General features: G+C 35.2%; 1 long non-coding RNA gene across 1 annotated transcript; it reads right to left on the bottom strand.

The window, feature by feature from the left end:
• Nucleotides 1-13,645: 13,645 nt before the first annotated feature.
• Nucleotides 13,646-14,451, bottom strand: LOC141399329 (uncharacterized). The gene is made up of 3 exons (XR_012411818.1): nt 14,416-14,451; nt 13,936-14,121; nt 13,646-13,674 (listed from the first exon to the last, which is right to left on the bottom strand). It is a non-coding gene; the product is annotated as an uncharacterized lncRNA (long non-coding RNA).
• Between the last annotated feature and the right edge of the window lie 5,368 nt (nt 14,452-19,819).

The raw sequence follows: 19,819 nt of genomic DNA, 5'->3' as shown, positions 1-19,819 counted from the left end.
CAATTTACCCAAACTTCCCTGTGCGGACCAGAGTATAATAAATAAATCTCCAATATCATTCCATTCTTTGTTGAAAAGCAATCCTTTTTAAAAGTACAATGCCATTGCGATCTGCAATGAAGACGTGTAATTTTACTATTAAAGACATGCGAACATCGGCGTGTATTAATTTAAATTTTACTATCATCAAATTACTAACATAATTATTTAAACGGAAGTTATGCCCACAAGTTTAGTAATTGAGTTGAGTTCTACGGTGCTCTTGAAAAAACTTTAAATGGAAGGTACTTTTACCTTTGAAGTTTTTGCGGATTCTAAAACTGCAATGTTCATAGATGAGAAAAATAAAAAAAGGTCGCCGGAGCTCGTTTTTTAGGTTTTCACGATTTTGCTGGGAAACAACAAGCCTTATCAAAATGTAACTAAAAAATTATGTAGCAGTGAAAATTCTCAAGAGGATTAACCGTTATGATTTGTTCTTAGCTTTTACCATTTTTGAGATATATAAATTTAAGTTGGGAAATTGCAGTCATGACACTGTTTTATAAGAAGGCGATACAGTCAGTGCATTGTCCCAATTTGAACTTCTATATCTCAAAAATGGTAAATCCTACGAAAATATCATAAAGGTCAATCTTGTACAGAATTCTCACAGCTACAATATGTTCACTAATCCTATTTCGATAGGAGTTGCGGTTTTCAAGAAAAATCGTGAAAAACTGACCTGAAAACCCCCTAAAATGTGAACTTTGATCGCGATTTATTAAAAAGCGCTTCGGCGATTTTTTTGTTTTTTGATTTTTTCATCTATGAACACTGTAGTTTCACAATCCGCAAAAACATCCAAGGTGTAAGCACCTTCCATTTAAAGTTGGTTCAAGAGCACCGTTGTTCTGAAGGGGGTTGTAAGATTCGCAAAAATCGTACGATTTGCAAAGTTGTCGTGCGCACTACGTATGGTGGCCGGTCATTGGCTCAGGAAGGATGGACTTGGGGCCCGGAAAACAACATGGCGCAAAAAATCTAATCGGTTTGGGAGCAAGTCCTAAACTGCATTTTTCCAAATCTTGTGTGGGAGTGGACCTATATAGTACATATTAAATCTGTCTAGTAGATCTGATCTATGTCTGATAGAAATATTAGATGTTCAAAGTATAGACCAAATTGGTTACTCCTTTTCAGAATTATCATCCGCACCATTTTTGCGAACAATTTTGAACTTTGGGGAAGGGGGATTTCAAGGGATTGGGCCGACGTGGCCCCTTCAGAACTTGATCTGAGTTTGGACAAAATATTACGGGGCCCATTTGGATAGAATCTATTGATCCGTTCGAGGGTTATCGTGCGCTCCAACCAGACAGATGGAAGGATATGGCTAAATCGACTGCCTATTGTCTGAAACGGATTTCGTCCAAACATAATTGAGGTCTGAAACTATTATTTCGATGAGACACATTTTGCTTGTATGAAAGTGTATAGATATACCGTCTTTAGCTTAAGACTGAGGGTATATATAAAGGGGGAAATTATAAATAAAATAAGGATCTATGACAGATCAATTCATTGTTCTCATCTAAATCAATGAAGTTCATCGAGAGACAACACCACTTTTTCAATGAATGGACAAAATCTGTGAATGTTTAGGGCCTCATGATTTTGTTTTATGCTGAAAAGTTCATTGTTGGCAATGTGTGTATCGCCAATGTGGGAAATAATAAACTTAAAATTATACCTTTTACTAGCAGACCCCAGTCCGCGTTGCTGGCCCGTCGTAATGAGTTTTAATTCAAAAGTAGGTATTTTCTACCTCACTTCTTCGGTCCATTGTATGTTTTAGCTTTTCATGGCTAATGGACCGTTGAACCTCACCATTTAAGTAAATTTGTAAATATATAGTTTTTCTTGATCGGGAGACAACCACCGTTGTCTCGAAAACTAATTTGCAACCTGATGCACTTATAAGTTTAACAAATACACCGATTATAAAATAATAGGCCCTGAAATTCGTCTACAAATATATAGCATTTTGAACCACGGGACATTCCTGAATATTTTCTGAAAATTAGGTTCAGTAGTTTTAGAAAAATAATGTTTTGAAAAGAGTGGGCGTGGTCATCAGTTTTCAAGATATAACATATTAAAAAAGTGGGCCTGGTCGGGTCCTAGGGTGCACACAACTTCATTGCCTACCAAAATGTATGCTGAAACCGATACAATCATAAGTTTGGCTTATACATATAGCGTTTAACAGAAAGGCATGGGGAAGGTACCCCACATAACAACGGCAAACATTGAGCTTTTGCTGCAAATTTTATGGAAATCCCTTCAGTAGTATTGGAGTTATGACATACTAAAAAACAGGCTTGGTCGGGAATATAGGCCCCAAAGAAGTACCTAGATTGTAGATTAATCCGTAAATTTTTATTCCGATACATACATAATTTTTGCAAATATAACGTTTTTTATTAAATATCGCATAGGGGAGGTACACCGCCCCCTCTGGAATTCAATATAATATGTAACCTGTTTTCGGGGGCGTGGTAAACTTTTCTTTCCAAAAAACCTAACTTGGGTTATGACAGCATTTGATTTTTATGCATAAAGGTAAGGCGTTTTTTTAAATATGCCCTCTTCAAAATTCAAGAAAATATGCCTGTACATTCCCTGACATTTTCACGAATATCGGTTCAGTAGTTTTGTAGATGTAACATATTTTAAAAAGTGGGTATGGTTAAGTCTGTGGTTCCTAAAAAAGTAGGTAAGATCGGAGACACAACCACAATTGTCTCGCAAATTAACTTCCAAATAGATACATTCGTAATTATTGTAAATATAACATTTTTAAAAAAGTAGGGTATAGGGGAAGTTCCCCGCCCTTTCCGAAATTCAACTGAATTTTTAGCCTATTTTAAGCGGGGACCATCTCTGTACATTCCTTGGCAATTTCAGGAAAATCAGTTCAGTAGTTTTTGTAGAAATGATAAAAATAGAAAATTGAAAAAAGTGGGCGTAAAAGTGACCATGGTCAAATTTTCTTTGCATAAAAACCCAAGTCGAAAATCGGTCCAGCCGTTCTCAACTGATGCCATTACCAACGAACGATATTTGATTTTTATTTATAAAGATTTAAAAGTTTAGACAAATCGCGATTTTCTTGAAAATCCCCTGTAGATATAACCTAATTAGAAAGTAAGCGTGGTCGGATCTTAAGTCACAAAATAAGTACGTAAGGTTGGAGACACAATCGCCATTGACTCGCAAATAAATTCCCAAACCGATACATTCGTATTTGTTGCAAATATTGCGTTTTTACAAAAATAGGGCATAGGGGAGTTACCCGCCCGATCCGAAGGTCAAAGAATATGTAGCCTATTTTTATCGGGGACCAACCCTGTACATTCGCTGAAAGTTTCAGGAAAATCGATTTAGTAGTTTCGTAGATATAACATATTTAAAAAAGTGGGCGTTGTCCAGTCTTAATGCCCCAAATAAGCACGTAAGGTCGGAGACACATTCACCATTGACTCGGAAATTAATTTTCAAGGCGATACATTTGTAATTGTTGCAAATATTGCATTTTTACAAAAATAGGGCATAGGGGAGGTACCCCGCCCGATCCGAAATTCAACCAAATATGTAGCCTATTTCAACCGGGGGCCATCACTCTACGTACCCTGCAAATTTCAGGAAAATCTATTGAGTAGTTCCGTAGATATAACATATTTATAAAAGTGGGCGGAAAAGTGGGTGTGGCCAATTTTTCTTTGCATAAAAACCTAAACTGGACTATGACAAACATTTCCACAAAAGATTATCCAAATCGCTCTAGCCGTTTTCAACTGATTCAATTACCAACAAACGACAATTGAGTTTTATATATAAAGATTATGGTCAATACAATATGCTACTGCAAACGTAGCAAAGCATAACGGAACCATAGTCCACCCTTCAGTTATAATCGCTACCCTGCCATACATGTTTTTCCTCTCTTTTTATTGTTTTGTTGACAAATTTATGGTGGATGACACTGTTGTGTTGTGAAAAATATTCACAACATTTATTAGCGATTGATGGGCTTAAACCGCTGATAAAACGCTTTTAGACGAATTACAAAATTGTGAATGGATGAATTATTTACAACGATAATGATAAAATAATAACCATTCACATTATTTGTTCTTGTTGTAGTTGTAGTTGTTGTAGATGTGGTAAGTGATTATTTTAAATCGAGCAGAAGAAGTTATATAAGTGTCGTTGTTATTGCTTTTAAAATAAAAATTTCAAAGGCCATCTGTCACTGGACATTCGACTACAAACATAGTTGTTGTTGTAGCAGCATGGAAACCTTCGTAGAAGCATAGTTTTGATGCTGGGTTGGCAACCGCTGACCGAAACACTATACTTTCTAGTCAATCCGGCACGAAAGAACCCGCTGCCGTAGTATTGCAACATAGTACAAACATAATCATTTTATGAGCCGGAGAAACATCATGGTTGCCGAGATTCAGGAAACAAAGCCCGCCGTCACCTGTAGCTTGCAACGATGCGATGATTACAACGTTTTGCGAAAAGATCGTACAAGAAGCGGAAGAGGACTTATCGTCCTTATACCCCAGTCCAGCGCAGACCTATCTCGAATGACTCTATTGAATGTATGGGTGTAGCAGTAAAGTGTGGAACTGCCGAGGTAGAGTTGCTTAGTGTGTAAATACTGCCGATGAATAGTTGTGCCTTGTGTTATATTCTTGATATTAGTTCCCTTTTGGAAGGCACTAACCTGGTGCTAGGGTAATTCAATGCTCATCATGAGCTTTGCCAACACGTACAATGCTGACAGAGCAACATGATAGTTCCACATTTTGCACGGTTAACTAAGACGCTACTACGAGGATAAGAGAAGATTGCCACAGCTCGCCAGACAATACCATTGTGGCACCCGTAAACAGGCCATCCGACTTCATAACATAAGAACGTAGTATTTTTCTGAACAATGGAAAAGCTCATTGACAAGGGTTCAGAAAATGTACCAATCAGCGCTACAGAGAGCTGCCGATCCGGGTAGTTGAAAGAATTTTCCGACACATAATCACAGCTGCAGGCGCTCGCTACATACCTGTTGGTCGAATACTCGAATATAGACCAAATTCCGTAGCAAAGGTATTGCTTAAGCAGCTGGGCGAACTCGAAGTTGCGTATTTGACAAGTGTCTTCAACTTGTCTTTAGCCACCCATATTGTACCATGGGCTGAAAGGTTGGTGCCGTAAGTTCCGCAATGTGGGGTAATGATATCTTCGTAACTGTTTAACATATCGTCGGTGTCATGCTTAAGTGTTCCATACGCCATTTTCCCGCTTTGAGATAATAGCTGTTTAATGTTTGCGTCACAACTGCTTGGAGCTGACTGACGAAAATATTTATAGTTTTGACTAAATATATTATATTAGTAATAGTATAAAGAACATCTTGGCCAAAAGCTAGAGAAATATCTGTTGGAATAAAATAGTTATAGAGATTTTTTAAAAATAGAATTTTTGTCGAATTGTTCCATAGCCACACATATGTAAAATATTGTAAATCACATGGAACAAAGTGACAAATAAATTTCCCCATCTTTGACTCAATAAATTCAAACCTTCTAAATCGAAGAATAAAGTTCTGATTATTGGAATGCATTTTTAAATTCGTATAATATTAAAATATTAATTTCATACCTGAAATGAACTTAAGTTTTCGGGTCGAAGGGTGGATATCTTGGAAACTAGAGCAGATAGGAAAAAACCAAAAATTCAGCAAGAGTATACGCGAAAACCCTGGAAACCACCTATATCTCAAAAAGTCAAAAATTGCGTGTGGAACACTTAAGCATGACACAGAAGATATGTATTTGTGAAACTCCACACTCTGCAGACGGCAAAGAGATCGTGATGTATGATATTGGCGTGGGGTCTTTTTGTTGATTGCCCAGCAGAAAAAAATCAATGTCAACTAATTGTTTTAATAGTACTTTTTGGTAGCCGTAACTACTTACAAAACCCCTTACTAACCCATTAGTTTAACAGTAGCATGTTACATATGCAGTTATTCTATAACCACTAGAACAGTTAGTTTTCGATGGCCACTGGAAGTTAAAAAATAAGCTAAAACATAATTAATTAAATATATTCACAGAGTGTACACGTCTATCAAAAGTTTACTGCTAAAGAAGATAATCATTAACATTGTGAAAAACATCTATTTAAAATGTTCCATTATGCCGTTCTGACTAACTATTTCTTATTATATATTTCATTAAGTACTGTCAACACTCTAGTTCAATACTGTATTAACGTTTGGTAGCTTCTTTCGAGCGAATTTTTTGATTTTCTGCACGTTATGTCGGTATTTTCACACTGTGCAATGGTAGTGATGCTGCTGAAGTTTTAAGTAAATATAATTATCATCCTGATGATGCAATTCATGAAAATTGCGAAATATTGATTATTAAAAAAATATATAAATAAAAAACATGACCTCGAGCTTAATTATTTTATCAACTGCCAAATAAAAATCCAAAGGTCGAAGAACTGCAAATAAAATACACAATTCATTTTTTTATTTTATGTTGCTCCCTCCAGGATTTGATCACGTGAACTTCAGATTTGTAGCCTAACAACAAACTACACACTGTACCACGCGAATGAACATTTAGGGTTGTTTGTTTTTCTGTTTGTAGCACATTGAACTAATCATTTGCGACCATATAAAATATATATTCTTGATCAGTATAAAATTATAAGACGATCTAGCCATCTCCGTTTGTCCGTCTGTTGTAATCACTCTAGCGTCCGCAAAAACTGATATAGAACGATAATATTTTTCATCCAAGTGTATTTTTCAATAGACAGGTCAAGTTCGGAGATGGGCGATATAGGTCCCCGTTTTGTTTTAGCCCCCATATAACTGTACCACCTGATTTATGGTATTTTGAGGATTTAAGCTACATTTGAAATTTTGATTTGGTATAGCCCCCATATAACGGTCTCCCGATTTAAGGTATTTTGTGGATTTAAGTAATTTTTTGACCGAGCTAACTGTAATTTAACATTTGAGGTTCTCAGTGGTCCCGAAACTTCTCCATCAAATAGAGGTCCACGTTTTGGAATAGCCCCCATATAACAGTACCCCCGAATCTTGGTGTTGTAGCTTAAATTTTGAACCGGCATTATTTGGGCATTTGGGGTATCCGTGGTCGAACCATTTTTCCACCTAACAGGAAACTAATTATTCCATTTTAGTTCATAATATTTTATGGTGCAGGGTACAAAAAGTTCGGCCCGGCCGAACTTAATGTTTTTACCCTACACCACAATGTGGAAATGGTATTATAAGTTTGTTTTTCGAAAAATACTGTCTAACATCACGTTGCGCCTGAACCAACCTTTAAATGAATGTGCTTACACCTCACTTTTATTAACTCTTTTTCGAGTTCCTTTATGACCTAAGGGGTTGCAAAGAAAAATTATATCTATGAAATATACTACGACCGTTTCGCTGGTGGAAGCTCATCGGAAACTTTACATGTGAGTGGCTAGGTCGATCTTGAAGTTTCCATCAATACGTACATTTTACATGTCAGGGGGTGTCCAATAGGGTTCGGGCCGACTTTGTGATACCCTACACCACTACCCCTGTGCACAAGCTTTTGACTGGTAAAATCCAAAATATTAAAATTGGGATAGCATAGCGCCTTTGCTCTGAATATCATCATTAATACAGGCCAATTTTGTTTAAACTCATTTAAGTCCATCGTCAGTATAACTCAAATAAAAAAATGGAAAAGTGGGATGTACGCCAACCATCAATATGCTTCTATCTAGGGGAGACCCCCATCAACCCTCCAAAATTTCGTGAGGATCCGGTCAAAATTCCGACCTGTTGTGTTATTGCACAAAAAATGGAAGAATGGATGCATTACCGACTATTGCGATATCTCTGTTGTATGTGGGCAGCATGGGGCTCAATATGGGCCAGATAGACCCGCGGTTTCTAGTAGCCCCCATATAACGGTTTCGCTACTTTTTACGTATAAAATGCATTTTTCAATCGATTTTGCTGCAAATTTATATATCGTGGTTTTAGTGGATAGAAAACTTCTCTACAAAATATTATCACGATAGCATCGCGATTTCGTATATCTCCCCATCGAAATATTTTGAATGTTTAACATTTTCCATTTATAAGCACAACTTGACATTTAATGTTCTAAGTAGCAGAAAACATCCAAACAAATATTATCCACATATATCCCCACATATATTGCCCCCAAATAATAGGTCCCCCAATTTAAGGTATATTTTAGGTGTTAGATTATTATTGCCAACTAGGTTAGTTTATTTTATATTTTGTATACAGTGAATAGAAAATGTTATAATAAAGCAATTTACAACATGCTTTGGACCTAACCATCCCTCTTTCGAGCATCTACATGCATTAAAAATAATAATTAGAAAAACATATACTTTAGATATTATATTGCCAATAAAGTAAAATACATTTTGTTTCCTTTTTTTAATGTACACAGTACTAAATGAAACGATTTTGTCTGAGGATGATATTGTAACATTGTTTTGCAAATTAGTCCAACAATTCAAAGACATCTGGTGTAATTTCACTATGTCTTGTTTTTGGTGTTTTGCGAAGACTTGCAAAGTATGAATCCGATGAAATAAGTAGCCGATTTAATAGGTCCGTATTTGTGTCAATTCTTGAAGTTTTCCTGGTATAAAATTCACGATATTTTCTGCTGTCTTTGTTCCTTGCTTCCTGGGCATCTTCAGACAATTCTCCGATTGGAAGAATGCAGGAGTCTATAATCGATTTTCCATGGTAAAGAACTTTATGCACAGTCACAGGCATCGGGTACCAGAAATAGTCTTTCAAATATAAATCTAGTGTTTCTTTAGGATATTTTTCAAACTTTTCAGAATTAATTTTACGACCACTAATTATGCATTCTAATATTACATGAAAATGCTGGATCAATTTCAAATTCACTCCAGTAATTCCGGAAGATTTTTCGGCATTTCTAAAAAATTTTCTTGCTGTTTTGCCATTGTTTGTGTATCCGGTATGCTCTCTTGAAATATCTGCAATAGGGTTATGACTTTTTTACAACCTCATATCCCTGTATCATAGCGTGATGAGTTTTGCCATAAGATTACATAAAATCTTAATTATAAGGTGATTCTGTGAAAAAACCTCACGCACAAAATGATTTTAAAATTTGAATTTATCAAAATTATGGACAATTTTTTGAAGTCACTGAAAACAGATATATAATTGAAAATAAACTTTAGAGCCACATGAGATAATTAAAATGACATAAAATTTATTTCTCACTATTTTTCTTCAATTCTGAGAATCGTAAAAATGTCGTAAACGCTTTTATTCAAAAATATAATTTTTTAACAAAAAAACAAAAAATTTAAAATTTTTGCAAAGTGACTTTTTTCGCGACTTTTTTAATATTTGAATGAAATAAACGTTATTATAGTTATTAGTAGGCTTATATTTATTCATTCGTGCAACAAAAAATAATTTTTTGAAAAAAATTTTTTTTTTCATTTCATATATTTTTTCAAAAAAATATTTTTTTAAAAACTATTTGTGCGTGAACTTTTTTTATATTTCAATGGAATAAACGATAGCATAGTGATTAATAGGCAAAAGTTCATTCATCCCTGCTACAGGAAATCATTTTTCAGGAAAAATGTCAAAAAGTCATAACCCTAATCTGCAAGCAAGCCAAGATCCCCTTTAAATTTTTGTTGAATATATTTTTTTTCTGCAACTTTCTTTTTATTTGCTGTTCCGCGTGCTTGCCATATCTTAATATCCTGTTTATATGATATATGTAATACGCATTCAAAGAATCTTATCCAAGCATGGAGGGGTGATAATCCAAGGGATAAATAGGATTCATTTAATTTTTTTTAGATATTTTGCAGATGCTGTTCATATCCTTTGGTGTAGCACTACATAAGTAGCATGTCTGTGAGGATGTACTAAATGATACAGCATTTCCAACTTTACCGTCAATCATGCAAAGCATCATATTAGCTGTAACTTCAAATTGTTTACCATCTAAAAATATGGGAGTCGTAATAAGTTGATTTATTTGATCTTTCACAGTATTTACTTCTGCGGTAATAACACCGACTGTTTCTTTTGCAAACATGAACTTGATAGGACGACAGATGAGGGTGCAGGGTTGTTCCAAATTTCTAAGATGCTTTCTCCATTATTATTTACGACGCACAATCGAATTGGTACCATTGATAACCTAAACATACTGTCATCAGAACTTTGTATGTCTGTAAACTTTTGCCGATAACTCACCTGCTCAGCTCCATCACAACCCCATTTCAAGATAATATTTAATTTTTCAAAACCTAAGAATCCCTTCTAGCCCTGAACAGAGTCTTGTTACAATATGCTTTACAAGCGACTGAACCGATACTTCAGCTGAAACTTCTGTTACAGTAATGTCCATAGGATAGCATAACCGTTTTGCCTCCCTTACTAAATAATACGGTGGATACAAAGTGCAACCTTGATTTTCAGCTTTATCTCTAACAGTGTTATATTGGTTTGATGATATGTTGGCATCGATGAGTAGCGCCAGAGCCTCGTCTGGTGTTAATTTTCGTGAACATTTTGATGAAGATTTCCGAGTCTTTTTTATTGAGCTGCCCCTTTCTAGCTCCCTTACTAAAGCTGCAGAGTTTCGTTTTCCTGATTGGTATAGGCTTGTAGAAGTTACTTTAGCTAACTCCTCGTAGCTAGTTGTCTGCACAATGTGTTTTACTTTTCCGGTTTGAACTTTTGGATGACAATTTTTAAATTCCTTTATAGGTTTGCATGCATTTGTACTACTAAGAAATCCATCATTTATCGCCTTCGAGAATTTAACGTTACATCCAAGCCATTTAGCATTTTCCTTGCTAAAAAAGTCAAATTTCGACCACATTTCTTCCATTTTTTCTTTATAGTATCAATTACAACAACAAGAGTAGTTTTCAAACTATTAAGAGCATCATTTGTTAGAACTGGCGAACCCATTTTTTCTACAACAAAACCAACAATAGCTTTCAATGTCGGTTCTTCTCTCCACTTTTGAAAAATACTGTTATATGATATTTTCGGGGTCATACTGAAAATCATGGCATATTACTAAGAATCGCAAATAATCGCAGCTAATTTTTTTATTTTCCAATAGAGGAAGTTCCTATCTTTGAAATGATATAAATTTTAGTACGCTGGTCCACGCTGTGTAAAAAGAAATCTTTCAAAGAATATATGTATATTTTTTTCTCAAGAACTTATTAAAAAGCAATTTTTTGCGGTCGAATAACACAAAAACTAAATCATATTTTGCAATTCTGTAAACACCAAAAAATCACAATTTCCTCCAAAATACAACAAGAACGAATAGTCGTAGCCTACTGGATTACCATTTGTTACTATCGCTTTATTAACTTAAGTAAATCGATGTGCTATTTATAAATAAAAAAAAATAATGAATAAAATGCTCAACTTTTATGTTCATTTCTGGTTGTTTCGCGGGGAAAATTGCAAAATTAAGTATGAGGTATTTATGGTGGGATACTTACCTATGGATTTTCATATGAATATCATGATTTGTACGTACTTCAAAATTTGAGTAAAGTTCCACTAAAGTGCTCATATTTCGCACTGTGCGTTGTAAAGGTAATATTTTCTACGATCTTTGCCAGATTTTGCTTTCGATATACCTTTTACAGTAGAGAGATATTCGCTTTGAAATAAAACGTTGTCCTTTTTTCCAAATAATTGTTTTCCACATTCCGACCCCTGAATAATATCCGACCATTTCCAAAATCAATAGGTTTTTTCCTCTGTGGGACCCCCATTAACACCCAAAAAATTCGTGACGATCCAATCAAAATTGCGACGTGTAGCGTTATTACAAAAAAAAAAAAAAGAAAAAGAAAATGGGATGTATCACCGACTATTGCGATATCTCCGTTATTTGGCCACCTACGCCAACCTCCTCTACATCATTCTACTTTCATAGTCAGACTTTGCATTTGGAATGTCCCCAACCAAAGCTGTGATATTCGTCATTATTATTAAAATCGCAAAAATAAAAAGTGGTGTTCTAGTAGCGGCTATTGCGATATCTTCGTTGTTTGACCACCTACGTTACATCGTTGCAAGGGTGATATTTCTACTTTCATTAGCAGGTTTTGCTTTTGATATACCCCATATAGAAGCTGAAGTATTCGCTTTGAAATAAAATGTTGACGTTTTCTCCAAATAAGTTTTTTGCTCATTCAAACACCTGAATATTATCCGACCATATGACGATCGGATTAAAATTGCGACCTGTAGCGTGATTACAAAGTTTAGATGGACATACGGACGGACGGACGGATGGACACACGTAGCCAGATCGACTCAGCTCGTCGAGACATTCATTTTGGTATATATATGTATGGGTCTGCGATCATTATTTCGATGCGTTACAAACTTTTTGGCCAAAACCAACTTATAATACCCTCCCCACATAGTGGTGTAGGGTATAACAAATAATGATACAGGGCGCAACAAGATTATAACTTAAATCATATTATGCAAACATTTGTGCATATTTTTGAGTTTCTTAACGGGTTGAGTTTGACAATTGAATAATTCTAATTTGTTTCCTAGTCATATAAGAAAACAGCTTAAAGGTAATTTTAGAAAAACGAACACTATTTTTTTGAATACCCTATACAATTCTGTATCATCCGCAAAAAAAGTTGGCGTGTCATGTCAAGAAACAATTTAACTTAAATGTCATTTTGCTGTAATCAAAATCGACATTCATATCTGCTATTCGTGTATACATTATTCGTACGATATATTTTTATTATTTTGAATAGCAGTTTATCCGGCAATAGGAGGACTAAAGGTTTGAAGCAAAGAGTTGAATGGAAAACAAAGTGCCGGCAATTGTTCATGATGAATTGAAATTATTTAATTTACAAAACAATAAAATGCCAAATAACAGCAACAGAATTCAAAGTAACAGCTGCCTGTTAAACATTTAATATCATCGGTTATTCCGTAATTGCATATCATTTCACAAATCACATTTTCCGCCATTGTCATTCAATTGAAATGCATTGTTCATGAGTATCCCAGTAAACCATGCCTAGGGTTTAAGGCCTTATTTGACAGAAGAACCACAGACCGACCTATAGCGTTATATGTGTTAACAAGGTTTCTTTATCTGCTGCCCAAGTGCTGCCGGCTAAGGACTTGCGGACCTTGGTAAAGGTTGAGTAGTGGCGGAGATATCACCCCTCCCTGTTTCACTCTACGGCGTTTGGACTTCTTGTTTCTGAATTCCACGTATGACAGGCGACCACACATATAGTTTGTGACCCAGTTTAGCAACGCTGACCGTATCAGGGCCTCCGAAGAATATTAGGATGTGTTACAAACGGAATGACAAATTTAATTATACCCTCCATATTAGTTGCTGGGTGAGTGACCTGGCCGAGATGATCTTTCCTCAGATCAACCCGGTACACAGAACCGGCCTTCGCGGGATTGCTTTATTTGGTAATGAGCGTTTTTGCTGGGTTTAAATACGTTGTTCAGATACCCTAAAGAAAGTTGAAAAAAGTACATATGAATATCAGGAATATCGAATGGAATTCGGGTTGATCTCTGTAAAATCTTTTCAACTAATTTAGACTTTGTGCAAAAATTTTTGATGTTGACTTTCTGGTTTGCTGGGATGTTTTGAATGCCTATTTAATTTGTATTTGTATGTGGTACTGAATCAATTAGGGGCTAGGGAAAAATGGAGTATTATTACAAACAATTTTTCATTGATTGCCTGCTATTTTTGTTTGATTAATTACTTAAAGATATGCCATTCTCTTTCAGATTTAATCTCAAGGCAAGGGTTTCTCTCAGTAGCACGTCTGGACAATGACTTGTTAAAAAAGGTCTTTCCAGCTCATCAAGCTGCCATGCATTAAAATTTGTGCGACAACTTCAGCGCGTCGAGCTGTTACAATCTGCATCACCTTCATAGACATTTGAATCTGAAAAAATAATAAAATTTGGTTTTAGAAAATAACACAAGTTCGAGTAGCAGATAAATTCTTTCTGATGGATTTTCAACTTCAATTCTTATTCAGTCTAAATATTGATTTAAACTAGGGAATTTGTAGTTGAGCGGAGTGTCAACCCTTCAACTCTTAAGAAACAAGAAAGCAGAGACAAGTTTTTACTCCACTGCTGGTGGAGTACCCTAAATGGTTGCTTTCCCTCCTATAGGTTTTCACAGCTTATTTTTCTGGGAATTTCATTCTTATCGTCAAATTGAAATTGTATACCTTTGTGATTTGCTAACACATTTCTAAGTGTTGCCGTTTCGGCTGCAAAGTTGTGCAAAATGAATATTATGGGCATATTGGGAATTGGAAAATTGTAAATGCAAGTCGGCGTTAAACCAGTGGTGGCGTTAACTCCACCCATCTTTCTAATCTACATATAATTTTTATCAATTATTAATACAATCGACACCGTCTGGGCGTGTAAACCGCACATTGTGAGGAGTGATTGAAAAACGTGCTACACATTCAAGGAAAACCAACTTGATACATTCATATGTAGAATGTATAAATGTGTTTGGTAATACGCGTATGTATGTTTTTAGTTACCAGCACTTGTTCATACAAAGGTGAATGGATGGATGCTGAAGGAGGGTGATTTGTTGAAACAATAACTAGTGTTAACATCTGTGATTCTTTTGTAGTGAAGTCAAAATGAAATGCTGTTTGTATCCTTGTTTACAACAGCGAAAAGGAAAAAATTCCACTTTTCAAGCATTCAATGAATATTCACCCCTCTACACATTAGTTAAGAGACCTCTCTTTATAATCAATGTTAAGGCTCATCACACTTCAAAATTAACCTCACATCCATGTTGCTGGATTTGTGGTTAGTTGGACATATGTATGTATTGTTTCATTTTTCTTGTTGTTGCTGTTTTTGTGGCAGAGAACCCCTGGGGTATAATAAATAAAATTATCTAACTAATCATTGTCTGTCATTGTTGACTTCTTGTCGCTTGTTGTCATTCTTTTAAACATTTTGTAATATGTGTGTTGCTTTTGTAATACTTGATGATTCTAGTTGAATTTACATGCTATCAAATAAAATTATGTACCTATATGTTTGAAACATTGAAAGTTAAATTTTATGAAATTTTCTTTGTTCAGTGGGATGAGATTAGGACAATGCCTCATATATTAATTTCAACTGAAATTAAAGTTTGTGGAGAAATCATCTGCTATGTCTACTTTTCTAATAATAATAATAATAATTGTTCCACAAACATCCCATACGGGGCAAGGGGGAATTCTCTCATATCAATGAGTGCACCCCGATTCATATCAGCTCAATGATATGGGACCTACTGTTTATCGCCGAGTCCGAACTGCGCGTCTTAAGACTCCACTTTGTAGAAAAGTTTTACATGGCTGAAATACTCAGGAAATGTCGCCAACATTACTGAGGGGTATTTTGCCACCGTTGAACATTTTGATGTTGACTGGTCGGGGAATCAAACCCACGACCTTCAGCGTGCAAGGCGGGTGTTAATACCATTGCACCACGGTGGCACCCATGTCTACTTTTCTAGTCTCTGGTATTCTATGCACTGAGAAACAACGACGGAGAATTAGAGAATAAAAATTTGTATGTCTGCAAAGCTTTGCAAGGTCACATTTACATTTTCATACCCTCAGCCTTTAGGCAAACGAGGCTATATACCAGGGTTTTGGACTCGGAGTCTACGAGTCGGAGTGGTGCAATTTTTTAGGAGCCGAAAAACTCGACTTTTGTTTTACTTTTTTCAATTCACTCTTTATTATTTTATTTTCATATTATAAAAAAAACTATGAGAAAGCATGTAAGGAAGAACTATTTTATTCAGATGATGAGTCAGATATTTATTATCATTGCAGCTCTACTATGCTCATATCTACCTTGATTACAAAATGAATGTCGAGAACTTTTTTGGTCCAATTAATCCTCCTATTTTTCTTCAAATGGGAAGTCATTCTTGTTTTCTATGAAAGAACCAATTGTACTCCATTGAATCAATAAAAATACAGCAGAAACAATATGCAACATATATTTTACATCATATTAAAGTTTCAAGGAACATCTTAGGAAAAGCCAACATATAGGAAAACATTGGAAATTTGTGCATACTATTAATTTTGGAAGTCACCCTCGAAGTTGACTACGGAGTAATATTTTGTCCAAGCTTAGTTTAAGTTCAAAGTAACTCCCCCACAAAAGTTCAGAATTTTTCCCAAAAATCGTGAGCACGATAGCTCTCAAAGGGAGTAAACAATTTCCTCGATACTTTACACATCTTTTTTTTTTTTTCTTCCAGAAATAGATGAGCTTCGAATATGATCTGCCCCAATTTTGACGAAAATACTTCTTGGGTCCTGTTTACTTCAATATAATGTTTATCGTGGGAAAGTCCATTCATACTTACATAATGACCATAAAGCTCTAATAAATCCACTGTGACCAACTAATGTACCTAATTGGCACGGTAACTATCGAAAGGAGAAATTAAAATTGGTACAACCTTTGCGCATTTTAACATTTCATTCACACTTAAATCAGGTTCGAATATGGACTATAAAGGTCCACTTCTTCGGGAACCTCCCACACACAATTTCAAAATTGTTCGCATAGGTGCAGCATATGGGCATGCCTAGGATAGTTTTGAAATTTTTTACAGCAGGTAGTCCTTGCAGCTCATATTACTACAGTATAATTTTTATCGGGGCTGAGTCCATACTGAATGAGATAATTACAATAAACCTGTAAAAATCGTACGGCCATCAACTATAGCTCTTAAAGACCTCGATATTTTCCAATATGTTTGGCATATGCTCTCGATATTGCTTAAGGACCTGGTCAAATTCCTCTACCGACCAGTTTTTGTTTCAATAGATGATCCAAATAAATATACGACGGTATATTTGATTTTTGACATAATACATATTAATACATAATACATACTTCATAATAACAAATGATCGACTTCGTTTCGAGATGACGGTGATATTCTAAACCGATTATACCAAAAACTTGAAACATGCTAGCATCAACCACAGGAGGCTATAGTATAATCGTTGTAAGCAAATTTGTAAAAACACGCAGGGCGTGTGATAACTTTAAACTGTAACCCGCTGAAACAGAAGCAACGCACCTTAACCCACTTAAAGCCACTGGTCGTTTAAACGCCATCAAAAATGGTTGCATAAATTGACGTAAAAGTCGGGTATTATCGCATATTTTTGTGGTTTTTTTTACATTTTGTTATCTGTAATTTCACTCCTATAAAGTTTTATTTGTCCTACGTATTTCCACGCATTTGGCCTAAAACGCAAGCAATTCGAAAAATTGATTTTTTTGCAAATTTCGACTTTTGATGAAAAATTTAAATTATTCCATTTCAGAAAACAAGGATACATTTTTTTCGTCGCGGTTTTATTTCTGCTTTTACTAAAGAAAATATTATAAAAACGCTAATTATTTCAATGAGCGCAATTGTTACTAAAAAGTTCTCTCATCAGCGAGTAGATTGCATAATACATGCAAAATTTTACTCAGAATTCGCGGAATGTACATACAATTGATAAATTATTGAATATAAGTCAACTATTTTTCAAAATAAAGGTGAATTTACCGGTCATAAAATTACATAAAATTGTGTGGTGGATCAAAACTTCGCGGTTAATCAAATGAGATTAAAATCTTACAGATTGGTATTATAGTTTCGATGTTACAGCCAAAATAAGCACATATTTTGTTCAAAAAAATAATTTTTTGTTTAAAACAAGTAAGCAAAGGCTATAGTCGGACGGGGCCGACCATGTGATAACCTACACAACAACCTGTAGGAATTAGCTTTGTGCAACCGCCTTGCACGTTGAATGTCCAGGTTCGATTCCCATCAAATTGTCAACGGTGGCAAAGTACCCCTTAGCAGGGACGTAGCCAGGATTTCATTTCGGGGGGGGCCCACATGACAAAAATTTTTAAAGTTCATGTTAGCGAAAATTTCTTATTTAGCAAAGATGTAAACCTTTTTAGACATATATTACCGATGAAAAAATGAGCATTGCAATTTTTTAATTAAAATGACGTAAGACTTCTTGACCAATTTACCCTAGTTTTCAGAACCTTTTTGACAATATAATAATATGTTCAAAACAGTGGATATATTAATAATCGAATTATCAAATAAGTCACAACTACAGTGAATGTTGTGTAATTCAGTGAAGAAAGAGTATATTATCAGATTACCTTAGAAATATCTTAACATTTCATTTTTTTACATGGAATGTTGAGGACATTTCCTTTGTTTCCTACTTCACAAAAGTTCAAAATCACGGCTTCAATTTTCTGCTCCAATTTTATTGAGTAAAAAATATGGGATTAGTAGAGAATTGATTTATGCAGAGGGAACGTTGGATATCATGACGTTATCCACTAATATTGTTCATATTTACCGGTAGAATTTGGAAGGAAAAACGACGAGGCGCGTGTGGTCTTTTTTTTGGTCTCTTATCACGCTGCGGTGTCAGAATATGCTCAATTTTTCAATTGGTGTCAGGTGTCCAATCGTTGTTATAGCCATAAAGAAATTGTAGTTTTTTTCCTAAAGATATTTCGGTGTCCAATCGTACATCTTATCACAAAGAATTTCTGAAGGCCGGTAGTGGTTTTCTTGATAGAGAAATAATGCTGAGCAATAGTGAGTCTATCCATGATGAAATTCTAGCACCCAATCGCGAGTATGTAAATGACAAATTCTGTCGCACAATCGTGCATCTGTCAATAGACTAATATCGGCGTCCAATCTTCGAACTTCTCTTATAGAAATTCTGGTTTCCTATCGTGGATCTTCTCATAAATTGATCAGGAACTAGGAAAACTCTGACAACCAGTCTTGAATTTTTTTAAAATGAAATTATGGCGCCCAATCCAAGTTCTATACATGTATACATTCTTTTAGCAAAAATCCACAAACACAATTTTTCCCAATCTAAATTTTTTATACTCTCAACCTTTAGTCATCATCGAAATAATGGTTTTAGGGCCAAAGTGTGTTTGGAACAAATCTATTTCATAAAACTTGGAGTCGACTTAGCTATGTTCGTCCATCTGGCTGGCTGCCTGGAGAACACGTAATTCTCGAATAGATCAACCGATTCGCTCCAAAATTTGGCCTTCGTGATATTTTTTCAAAATGTTGATCAATTTCAATCGATTATCTATCCGCTCTCTCGGTGACCTTCCACAAAGTATTTCAAAAAATTTCAGAGAAGTGCAGTTTAAGACCTCTCTGGATAATTAGTAAATATATCTGTGTAATCTTAAGACCTCAGTAGTCATGGCTTCACTTCCTTTATGCTAATAATTTAGTTATAAGTAGAAATATGAAATAAATAAATTAATAAATAAAAATACCTCTCTGGAAAGGATTTGCTCTTTTGTAACAAGTGTTCTCGGGGCCCCTATTACTATACTACTATAGTTTTTTCAGGGTCAAGTCCATACTTCCAGAGAAAATAGCCCGAAAGCTGTAAAGAAAACCTACGGCCATCATGTGTAGTGGCTGGTGCGCACTTTTCCAAACTTTGTTTATCACAATATTCCTGCGAACCTTGTATAAAGTTCGAAGATGGTGATGCGATTTTT

Source organism: Musca autumnalis, unplaced genomic scaffold (genome assembly GCF_047663935.1).
Source record: "Musca autumnalis isolate F117 unplaced genomic scaffold, ASM4766393v1 scaffold_3, whole genome shotgun sequence".
Lineage (NCBI taxonomy): Eukaryota > Metazoa > Arthropoda > Insecta > Diptera > Muscidae > Musca > Musca autumnalis.
Note: the sequence above shows the minus strand (reverse complement) of the source record. Positions and strands in the feature narration are given on the sequence as shown.